Source organism: Chenopodium quinoa, unplaced genomic scaffold (assembly GCF_001683475.1).
Source record: "Chenopodium quinoa cultivar QQ74 unplaced genomic scaffold, ASM168347v1, whole genome shotgun sequence".
Lineage (NCBI taxonomy): Eukaryota > Viridiplantae > Streptophyta > Magnoliopsida > Caryophyllales > Amaranthaceae > Chenopodium > Chenopodium quinoa.
Window position 1 is genome coordinate 1,696,370 of NW_018745080.1, and position 11,856 is coordinate 1,708,225.

General features: G+C 34.4%; 1 long non-coding RNA gene across 1 annotated transcript; it reads right to left on the reverse strand.

The window, feature by feature from the left end:
* Positions 1-5,179: 5,179 nt before the first annotated feature.
* LOC110709608 lies at positions 5,180-8,088 on the reverse strand. Its single transcript, XR_002508995.1, has 4 exons — positions 7,630-8,088; positions 7,399-7,518; positions 7,145-7,270; positions 5,180-5,735 (listed from the first exon to the last, which is right to left on the reverse strand). It is a non-coding gene; the product is annotated as an uncharacterized LOC110709608 (long non-coding RNA).
* Positions 8,089-11,856: the final 3,768 nt, after the last annotated feature.

An 11,856-nucleotide genomic window follows, 5' to 3' on the forward strand; every position in this document is an offset into this window, starting at 1 on the left:
CACAAGCCCGTAATTGCAGAGGCAACCACCAATCACCGCACCAAAAACCGTCAGGCAGCCCCAATTTCAGCCAAATTCTGCTCAATTTGAAGAACCCATGTCAGCTATTCGGCCCCTTACTCTGCCCTGAAACCCGTTCCCTTCCCCTGCATCGTGGCGATGTTCGCATCGGGGTACGGTGGGGCTCGCGTCGTCGGGGGAGGGGGGCTTGCGTCATAGTGTTCGCTAGTGGGGGATTGAGCGAGTGATGTCGGCGGGGAGAGGTTGTTCGCCGGAGAAGAAGGCTGCGTGTGGTGGTCGTTGGGGTTAAAGGGCTGGTTTTTCTTGTTTTTGTTTTATTTAAATCTAAAATTAATTATTTCAAAAAAAAATTAATATTTAGATCAATTACATGACGACACATGTCATGGGTAACCGATTTACTAGGTTATAAGTTTTTTATCTTGTTTAAAATTAACACCCATAAAGGTTGTAATAATCAGGTATAATTCAAAGGTTGTATTTTAAAAAGAACGGCCCAAAGGTTGTATTATTTCGACAATTTTTTCTTTTTTTTTTTAATTGAAAAATATACCAATATAGTCAACATATACCACGTTCATCTTTGTTAACCAAAAAAAAAAACCTTAACTTTGGAGACGTATACTGTAGATGTCTATTCTATAACCTTGAATCTTTTATACAAAAAACTTAACAGCCAACAATATTTTTCGAGGTTAAGATATAAGAAGTGGAGTAATTTTTTTTTTTACGATCTTTAATCTTTTTTTTTTTGTTTTTTTGAAGAAAACGGATGGCCGTGCCTTATATTATGAGTATTGATTTAAACCTTTAATTTAAATTGGAAAAATGGAATCTAATTATCCCACCTTTGGCGTTTTTTCTCAAAACAATATCACTTTTTCAAAATCTGGAAACAATCCCACCTTTGACCCGCATATGCTTAAAACGAGTCTTTTACCGGTTTGTCAAATTAGTAACCGGTTTAAGAAGGTGACTTGACACATGTCACCTTCTTATTGATTTTTTTTTTTTTTAATACTTCCTCCGTTTTTAAATACTTGCTCCAATTCTTCATGTGCGGAGTTTTAGGTGAAATTGAAAGAAGAAAAATAAGCAAAATTGGCTAGAACATCACAAACTATCGTTTTGGTGCGCTTAACATCACAAGCAATGAACAATACGAATTTTGGAGGTTGAATGTCGCAAATGACATAAATGTTCTCATGTGTCAACCAGTCTACTATGATGTAATTTAGGGCTTATGGCCATTGGGCATCCAAATCCGGACCTACTACATACAAAAATAAAAAAATAAAAAATCTCTCCAATATTTACTCAATGACAGGGTAAGCATGATACTAATCCTAAACCCAAAAGACTAATGCCTCTTCTAAAGAGTCTTATCTCTCGACTGAAACATGTTTTTGATGTCAACATGACCAAGCACTCATCCTACCTTAAGGACCCATGCTTTCCTTCTGATCCAAAGGGGATAGTGGCGGATCAACTCCAATCTCTTTAATCATTGATGAGAATGTGACACTCCAGGATGGCTCCATATGGCCACCAGTGTGCAAATTGCTCTACGAATTGAACTATAGGCAACTTGGTGGGGGGTTAATAAGGCGAAAGCATATTCTAACTACATTCTCGCAGATAGCAAGGGAACCCCGAGTACAATTAAAGTAGAAGTTTAATCAATGAAACCTTTTTTTTTCGAATAGTTAATCAATGAAACCTTGTGTACTTTTGCTGTGACAAAGTTCCTAGTACCCTAGTAATCACTGCCCAAAACCTTGCCATATCAGCAAGGAGATGAGAGTGACTATGACTTGTGATTTGCAAAGTATTCTCCCTAGATATTAGTCATATTACACTCCTTTAATGCATTCTTTGCTCTGGCATCAAATTAAAGATTCATCCAACTCAGATTAGGTTGTACGTTGAAGAACAAAATAATGAGAAAATTGATGAGTGGACGAATATAATTATTAATCATCTTTGTGGGTTAAGGTTTTTAAACAGTTATTTGAAATTTTCTTGATGTATGAATACAAATAACTTATAAATGATTTTTATGAAAAAAAAAAAAAAAATTGAACATGATAACATATATATTCATTGTATATATTTGCATAAAAAAACAATATATTCATTGTATATATGTGCATAAAGAAACAGTAGTTGTTTATCAAGATATCTAAAGAACACTTGCACCAAAAAAAAAAAAAAAAAATCTAAACATGATAATGCATAAGGAAAGACTAAGTTTGACAGTTAGACCCTAGTACACATCTCCAAAGCTACCGAATTAGTTCATGCCAATAACATCAAAATGTTGCTACTTTCCTACTTAATAGTTCCCTCCTGTTACTTTTCTACTTAGTAGGTCTCTTCCTATTCACTGCTTTAACTCACTGAACATTCGGTTGTCAAATAAAAAACTCACTGAACATTGATATGTCAACTTTCATAGACTCACCAAGAAAATGTAGCGAGGACAACAACGATGAGAATTCTATTGCTGACAGGTCATCCTCCCGAATTCTCCTATACAATTCAAGAACTTCCATTACAAGATTACCAAGTCTTTCTTGTTTAAAATTCAACACCGTACCTTTTCTGCATCGCCTGTAGTACACTTGTAGTATGCATATATCAAAGAACACTTCAACCACTTCAGAGTACATCCCACCTATAAAAATAGGCGTTAAAATCGAAACTGCATAATTACAAAATGAAATTTTAATCTTAACTGATTTCAAGCAATATACACTCAATTACATGCCACAAATACATTGACAGTTACCATTAATCTCAGTGGCTCACAAAGTAACGGCAGAGATACAACATACCCTCAAATTGACAATATATAAGCCTAGAACCTCAACAATTTCACACTCTGTAGTTGCAATCCTAAGTCCCAAATACACAACTTATATTGGTTGGGAATAGATCTTTTCATTTCAGAAGATTGTTACCCGAGAAAGTAAGTATCTGCAACTCAACACACGTTTCAAAAACTAGAGGTTACCAGACTAAAACCTCAACAATTTAACACTCTATTGTTGCAATCCTAAGTCCTAAATACACAACTCGTCTTCATATTTGTTGGAAATAGATCTCAACAGTGCTCATTCTGAATGTAAAAGGACTGTAAAGAAAGCACCAGGAAAGGGTAGAAAACTGCACAAGATCAAGCTAATAAGAAAAATACATGACACAATAAAAAAAATTGATTTTAAGCACTGAAAGGATGAAGTAATTAACAAACATAAAATTATTTATCAATTAACAAATTACATAAAATTATTTATTAATTAACAAATTACATAAATATTTATAATTATAAAAACAAATGATTTATTCAATAAAAGTATTATCATTTTGCCCCGAGCCACCAAAATATTAGAAACGACTATGCAAATAAGTATCAGAAATCTTGCATAACTGACTGATACTCATGCCAACGCCAACGCCGATAAGTACCACAGTCACGAAACAAATGCACTTGCAGTTTGAACACTCCACTTAATATTTTTCCATGGCTTTTACGGTACTGAGAACTGGTAAAACGGCAAGAGAAGAACTGGTAGAAAAGATTTTGAGGGAAGAGGAGGGAAGAGAGTAGATGTTTGCAAATATTTAAGTCAATTGGTAATGAAATTAAAGAGTATGGACTTATGGAGTATATAATTTTAAGCCAAAAATTTTTAGTGTTGTATAACTTGTACGTGTTTAGGGCCTTATTAAGGGTAGAGGTGTCAATCTGGGTTTTTGGGTCGGGTTTGGTAAGGTCCGATCTAAATTTAAACTAAAGTCAAGTTAAATTATTGTTTACATGCAAGTCGAATATGAATCGGGTTTTTCTTGGATCGGGACGGTTAGATCAGATTTTGACACCTCTACTTACAGTCGTTACAGGTGTTTGGTACACAAGTACACGGTTTTTTAATACACCGGCTTAAAAGACCCAACCGGTTTCGGCTTAATCGTAATCAAGTCAAAACGACACATCACAAAAAAAAAAAAAATAATAAATAAAAAATAAAAAATTACACATGTGTTCATGTAGAAATAGGTGCACCCAAATGTTTGTTTGTTTTTTTTTTTTCTCATTTTAAAACTATATAATGAATAAAAAGCATCCCGTCAAAACATTAAATGAGCAAAAATTACCTTTAGCCATATTATAGCCTTTATAGAGTAATGTTCACTGTAGTTGTTACTGATGATTTGTTTTGACACTCATAATCTAAGTTCAAAACGATATTAGTCAACCCCACTTATGGGGTTAAGGCTTTGATTCGTCGAGCTCTAAACAATAGCTTCACAAAATGGTCAAAATCAAGATGAGAGATGTTTGTTCATAATACAAGTGAAATAGGGACAATTTGTAGTATCTATTCTAGAGCACCATCAACAATGAGCAAAAAATGATTTCCTCATTCACTCTCTACCCACTTTCTCTTTCCTTTAACTTATGAGCATTTTTGTGATCATAATTTTATCCCACCAATGATAAAAAAAAAAAAAAAAAAAAAATTCTTCACCATTCTCTCTCTACTTTTTGCTAATATCCACCTATATTTCTCTCTACTATATTATTTTTCTCTCTTTTTTCTTACTTACCTTGTGGGGCCCACATGGTTACTGTACATCTTAAAAATTTCTCATCCTATGAGCATTTTTCATTTTGCTCATGAGCAAATTTGTTTTTGCTTTGGTGCAAGTCTTTTTTTTTTTTTTTTTGTAATTTCACCCAAATTTTTGCTCATGAGCATTTTTTGCTTATTGTTGGCAATGCTAGAAGCAAAGGAAAAATGATCTAGCAGCTTTGAGTGGGATGGAAATAAAGCTGGATTCAATGAAGAAAGCTAAAGCCCATAACTCAACCAATTCCAGGCGACAGTCTAAAGTTTCTTTCAAATAACAAACATCCCCATGAAAACCTAGAGCTAGAAAGGGTCATCGTGCATGCAAGAGACACAAACGGACTCTCATTTTGCCAGCAAAAGAGTAGAAACAGACTCAATCTAAATCAGCAGTAGAGAGTATTTTGGCAGCACCAACCTTAAGATAGTCTGCAACTAGCTTATTAAAGAGCAAGAAAGCCAAGAACAGATTCTATGTAGGGTTTCTGTGGAGGTTTCAGAAGGAAGAGCAAGCTGCAAGATTTTCACAAAGATCAATATCATAATCCAATATTTATAAAACATTGGACTGTCAGAAGTTACAAAATAAGGCATCTACACAACAAATTGCTTTCCAACAACAGCAAAGGAAAGGTGCTGGACATGACAGACTGGATACCACAGTAATCATGTTGGAAAAAGGAACAAATAAAGTACACATCCAAGAGGAAATGGGTGAAAGAGGGTGATTATTGACATCCCAATGTAAATCACCATTATATAAGTCACACAAGAAAAATCTTCTAGAGCCCTCAAAACCATACAGCAACAAATACGTTCATGTTTGACAGTAGTACCAACAAATGGAAGGTAAAGATAATTTGCTCCCATCACTTGCTTGCTTATCATATTCCCTTGGAGAGAGGACGGGGGGTTGAAACATGCAGAAGATTTATCACCTTGATTCCATAGTATCCAAGGAGTTCTCCAAGCCCCCCAGCAACAAGAAAAATGCAGCTTATTTTGCATCCTTGACGCCAGCCTCTTTATATTTGATGAAGTTCTCGTCAGCAAAAGTAAGGTTTAACATGTTGGAACCTTATGAAGATTATCAACATATTTTGTTGTTAAGAAAAAAAGGACTATATTAACAGCTCAGAAAAAGGAGATGCAGTTCTCTAGCTAAAGCGGAAAAAGTAAGTAGCAGGTACAAAGTAATCTGGTTTTGATAAACTTATCAACATTTTAATCAGTTGCTTCTACCCACGAGCCAAACACAGCAACTCTACATATTTCCAAATCCAATCCAATCAAAACAAAGAACTTAGATTATCCCTTTTCAGCACATCAAATATATAGCAAACAGAAGCATGTTGGACTATACAAAGTATCAAGTTCAATTCTATGAAGTAGTACAGCTGAAATCTAGAAAGTAGCAACCTAGGAAAGAAAAGATAAAATAATATATAAGCAAATGATTCTTCAGTGACATTGTGTAATTTGTAGTTATATACCCGATTCAAAATCCTCAGGCCTCACAACAGCAGCTCAAATATCAATTTAAACTCTGAGAGCTTCTGGTACCTAATTTAAACTGAAAATGTTAAACTGCACGAGCACAGTTGCTTTAATGGCTATTATTTTTTTTTTTGTAGATGAGACAAATTCCATGCATCTCACTCTGGCTAGCAAGGCAGTGATCCCCCTTCTTTATCTTCCATTTTATTACTTTATATATACAAACATTAGATGATGATTTAAACCCAATTCTTGATTGCTACAGCATGGTATCTGAACTCTGCCTCGCTCAGTGACTCTTCCATTCACATTTTGAACTCTTTAATGCCTCTACTCCAGCAATACATCCTCATATCATCAAAATCTAATGGTGATTTTTTTTAACTTCGAAGTAAAATCCTTTATCTTTCTCAATATTACATATAAGAGCCTTGGTCGAAACTCAGCCACCTAAAGTTGTCAAGTAAATTTTAGTTATGCGAATGTCTGGAGTTCAAAGGTCATCTACCGGATTCATAACTAATTTTGAACTAGGTGCACAGACCTAGCAGGCAGGCAACACCCTAAATTAGGCAAAAATAGAGTGATACTCACGAGACTCACAACTGTAGTCTACACATTACGGAAGGACATACGTTGAAGAAACCGAGATTCAAAGCATTAAACAAGTACACAATGATACCATAGCATGGTCAGAATAAATATCAGGCGCAAGTAAACAGTAAACTCAACTATCAGTATGAAACTCATGACTTACAGAAGGTGTAAAACCATCAAAGCGATCATAATTCATATATCAGTATGAAACTCATGACTTACAGAAGGTGTAAAATCATCTAAGCAATTATAATTCAACTACCAGAATGACACTCATGACTCACAGAAGGTGTAAAAGCATCAGAGTGAATATAATTCAACTATCAGTATGAAACTCATGACTTGTGATTTTAAGATTCATGATTGAAATTGTTCAAAATCAGATATATTACCTTGTTTGTTAGAGATGACGTTGAGAAAAGCGAAAACTCAAAGATGGATCATTTGGCGAAAATCAATGCATTCACCTCAATTTTTCAACTACGCGGACACAAATTCAGTATGAAATTTGAAGAATTCTGGAATTACAAGGAAATTAAGGTTAGGATTTGAATTTTAAGTTGTGATTGAGGTTAAAAAAATTGAGAAAAATAGACTGCGATTTTACGATTTCGGGATTAAAATTGTTCAAAATCTGATACATTACTTTGATTGTTAGAGATAACGTTGAGGAAACCCTCGGATCGATCAGTTAGGCGAATATCAATGCATCCACCTCAATTTTCCAATTACGCGAACACAAATTTAGTACGAAAATTGAAGAATTCTGAAATTACAAAAAATTTAGGGTTAGTTGAAATTGGGATTAAGGTTCTCAATTGCGAAAAATTAATATGCAATTTTATTATTCGCAGTTAAAATTGGTCAAATACATTACCTTGATTGTTAGAGATGACATTGAGAGAGACCTCGCCCCAATTGTGAGTTTCAAATGTTTTTGTTTTGGCGGGAATTGTTAGAGACTACGTAGTGAGTACAAGACTACAACAACTTACAAGCTTTTTTTTTTTTTTTTTTTTTTTTTTTTTTTTTTTTTTTTTGGGTGCAGATAAGGGGCTAGGCCGCGGGAAACTTACAAGAGGGGCTAGTGTTTACAGGTGGCTTTACACTAGTCATACTGATGTTCCTTGGTGCAATTGGATATGGAACAGATATAATATCCCTAAGCTTCGATTTGTTACTTGGATGGCTGCTTGGGGAAGACTCAGAACAAAGGAAAAGCTAAAATAGTATGGAATGGTGACTGATGATTTGTGTGCCTTATGTTCTGATGCTGCTGAAACTAATAAGCATCTGCTATTTGATTGTAATTACAGTCAAAGATTGATTTAGGGCCTATTCACTTCAGCTTAATTTTAGCTTAGTTCAGTTTCTAATTTCCTTCTTTCATAAACAATTCATTTCACTTCAGTTAAGTTCATTTCAGTTCAGCTCCAATCAGATCGGAACGGGCCTTTAGTGCTGCAGATTAAGTTGGGGTGTATGATGAATTTTATAAGTCTGCAGTCATGTAATGATTGGTGTTGGGGTGCTAGGAACAGATTCCAGAAAATGGTGTTCCAGAGCTTTTGTTCTACTTTGGTTTACTACATCTAGCAGCAACGAAATCTTGCAGTTTGGGAATCAAAGATTTTAAGACATGAAATTGTTGTAAATAGAATTTGTATTGATGTATATCATAGAGTTAGTAGTTTAGCTTGAAAGAAAGTTAAGGCTAGGGAGCTTAGTTGGTTAAAGGGCATTTATCTAGGGGCTTAGTAGCCTCATTGTAGTTGTTGTGTTTTTTTTGTGATTAATAAAATTTTGCCTTTCTCAAAAAAAAAAAAAAAAAAAAAAAAAGTATATCAAACTAGATGTTCGATTTTTTATACTTCCTCCGTTTATTTAATATTTTTGTGGAACTTACTAAAACAAAACAAGCTAAGTGGTGTAATATTCAAAAAATGAAGAAGGTATAACATTTTGTATCATTTTGCGATCTTAATATTTATACATTAAAGTTTCATTCACTTCTGTACCAAAACAAAAAAAAAAATACATTAAAGTTTCATTAAAATCCTTGGGAAAAAATTACTTTTATTTTGTACTTCCTCCGTATGTTTTTAATAAGTGTTACACTTCTTTTTTTTTTTTGGCAAAGAGCTACATTTTCATATTATATCCAGAGGGGGACCTTCCACCGAGGCCATTTGGGGCCCGGCCCTTGGTAAATTATTGTACGTAGTAATTAATTAGTTAATAAACTTAAATAACTTATTTTACTTATAAAATAGGAAAAATTCATGGGAATAATCCCACCTTTGAGCCGTTCGTTTTTAATAATCCCACTTTTGGATTATTTTTTAATAATCCCAACTTTACCCCCCATTCTTTTTTAATGGTCCCAACCGGTCATTTAACTTGCTATAGCAATTTACATGCCACGTGTCGCAATCTAATTTAATTGGCCTAAATATAAAAAAAAATTAAAAAAATTAAAAAAAATAATTAAAAAATTATACTTAACTAATTAAGAAACTACTTGTTTCATAAAAATAAAAAATAAAAATATAAAAAAAGTAAAAAAAAATAAAAAAAAAAGAAATATCCCACCAGCCCAACCACCCTCCACGGCTGCCCACCACCACCAGCCTTCCCTGCTGCCTGCCCACTGACAACAGAGGGCCACGCCGACTGCCCTCCCCCTTCCCATTGAACCGCCAACACCCTTTCCCATCCCTTGAACCACCAACCACCCCCTAAAATACGTTCACCGCCCCCTTATCCCTCCCTCCCTCCCCTTCCGCCGCCCCGTTTTTGACTCCCTCCCCTTCCCCTATCCCTTTTTCGGCCCCCTCCCCTTCCCCTCGCCCCAATTTTGGCCCCTTTGCCCTTCCCAGGCCTTGATTTCGGCCTCCTCTCCTTCCCATCCTTAATTTCGGAAATGAAATTGGTGGTTTAAGGCGATGGAAAGTGCCGGAATAAAGGTGGCGACCGGAGCGGGGCTAACAGTCGGTTTGGGACGACGGTCAGGGCGCGGCAATGCTGGGGGCTGGGACGACGGTCAGGGCGCGGCAATGCCAGGGGCTGGGACGACGATGGGGCAGGGAGGTGGCTGGTAGTGGTTTTAATTTTTAGTTTTTTTTTTTCATGAGAAAATTATTTAAAATAAGTAATTAATGTTAATTGCTAATTATCATTTCTTAAAACAAAATTAAAATTAAAACTTATTTTTTTGACCAATTACGTGGTGACACGTATAAAATAAACTTAAAAAAAATAAAAATTTACCTCTTCAACCGGTTACTGGTCACCCGGGACCATTAAAAAAGAATGGGGGGTAAAGGTGGGATTATTAAAAAATAATCCAAAGATGGGATTATTAAAAACGAACGGCGCAAAGGTGGGATTATTCCCATGAATTTTTCCTATAAAATATTGGAATATAGCGACTAGTTTAAAGCTAGAGGCAAAAGATTCAAATCCCGGCCCCTCTAATATTTTCGGTCAAGATCCGATATTCTTCTCTTTTTATGGTCCCCACCCAAACCCAATACTACTTTTAATTTTTTTTTTCTCTCTCGCATTCATTACTTTTCAATAAACTATTAACACCACTATCTTTCTTTACTTCCTTCATTGTATTCGTTGCAACTTTAGGATATTTTTGAGAGATATAAAAAATTCCAAAGTTGCAACTAATATGTATCGGAAAAAGTATAATGTTTTAATATTTCAACTACCCCACTTACCTCTTATTTTATTTAAGTCAATTAAATTGCTTAAAACTATGTGGCGGTCAAAGTGTAACACTTATTAAAACACGGAAGGAGTAAGTTATTTACAAAATAATAAGTTTGATTATTTTGACTTTTACTATCACTAAAAAGCACCACTTTGATTTTTGCTAAAATTTTATTTATTTTTACTATTAACTGCATCGTTATGGTCCGTTAGTGGTCACTTATTAATTTTTTTTCCTCGGTTTGCATGCCTAAAAAATGTGTCGTTAGGGTTTTATAGGACTCGAATTTGACAAAAATAAACATAAGTGTCTCGTTTTGTGTGCTAAAAAATGTACCGATTTGCATGCAACTATTCTTTTTGCCGCGAAAATTGCTCAGGTAAGGTTTAGGGATCATTTTATTTTTTAAGGTTCCAAATTAAGCTCACAAGTGACAAAAAATAACGTAAATGTTTTGTTTTACAAAATTTATAATTATGTTGTCAGAAATCATTTATGTCATTAACAACACCCACACCAAGCTCCAAAGGTTGTACTGTACTAATGTTCACCAATTCATGTCAAATTTGGAGAAAACCCTATAAAAAAGACAAACATTTAAAAAAATTGGATGTACAATAAAATATTGTACATCCGCTTCAAAGTTACCATAAAATGAACAAAAGTTATCCTACAATGAATGAAAGTTAGCTAATATATATAAGTTATCTTGATATAAATAAAAGTTATTTACGCTTTATGAATAAAAGTACCCTAAATTCAATGAAAGTTACCCTAAATTCAACAAAAGTTACCTCGACGTACAGTAATATAATATTACTGTACACAAAAGTTTTTGGTAAAAAAATTATAGTACATAAGGGCAGGGTGAATGAGATTTTTATTTTTTTAATAATTTAATTAATTATTGAAATATTCTCATTATATATGTTATTATAGTTATAAAGATAATAAATCTTTTATGTCTTATCATAGGTTCATGAGCACACATTAGAAAATTCTACAAATAACATAAGTTATGGAGTGCTTGTTTAGAAACATAAAAATCAACTTTCAAACATTTATTGTTTTGTGGCTTAAACTTTAATTCCAAGTCGACCAAGCATATGTGTTTGGGTCCAATTTACTCCAATTGGGCTGGTCCAAAAATGTTTTAATTACAAAGCCCAAAGCAAGGTTCAACCCTCCAATTAATTGCCAAGTCAGTCAAGGCCCAGTTAACGTGGCAAGCCCACTTGATTTAAGGTTCATTTATCTATTGAGCAAAAGTATAAAATCCTTCAATCTTCTCTCTCTACATTCATTCAATTCAAGCCTCAAGCAATTAATACTCTTGCATAACTTTCTCTCTCTAAACACTGTATTGACTTCGGCATCGGA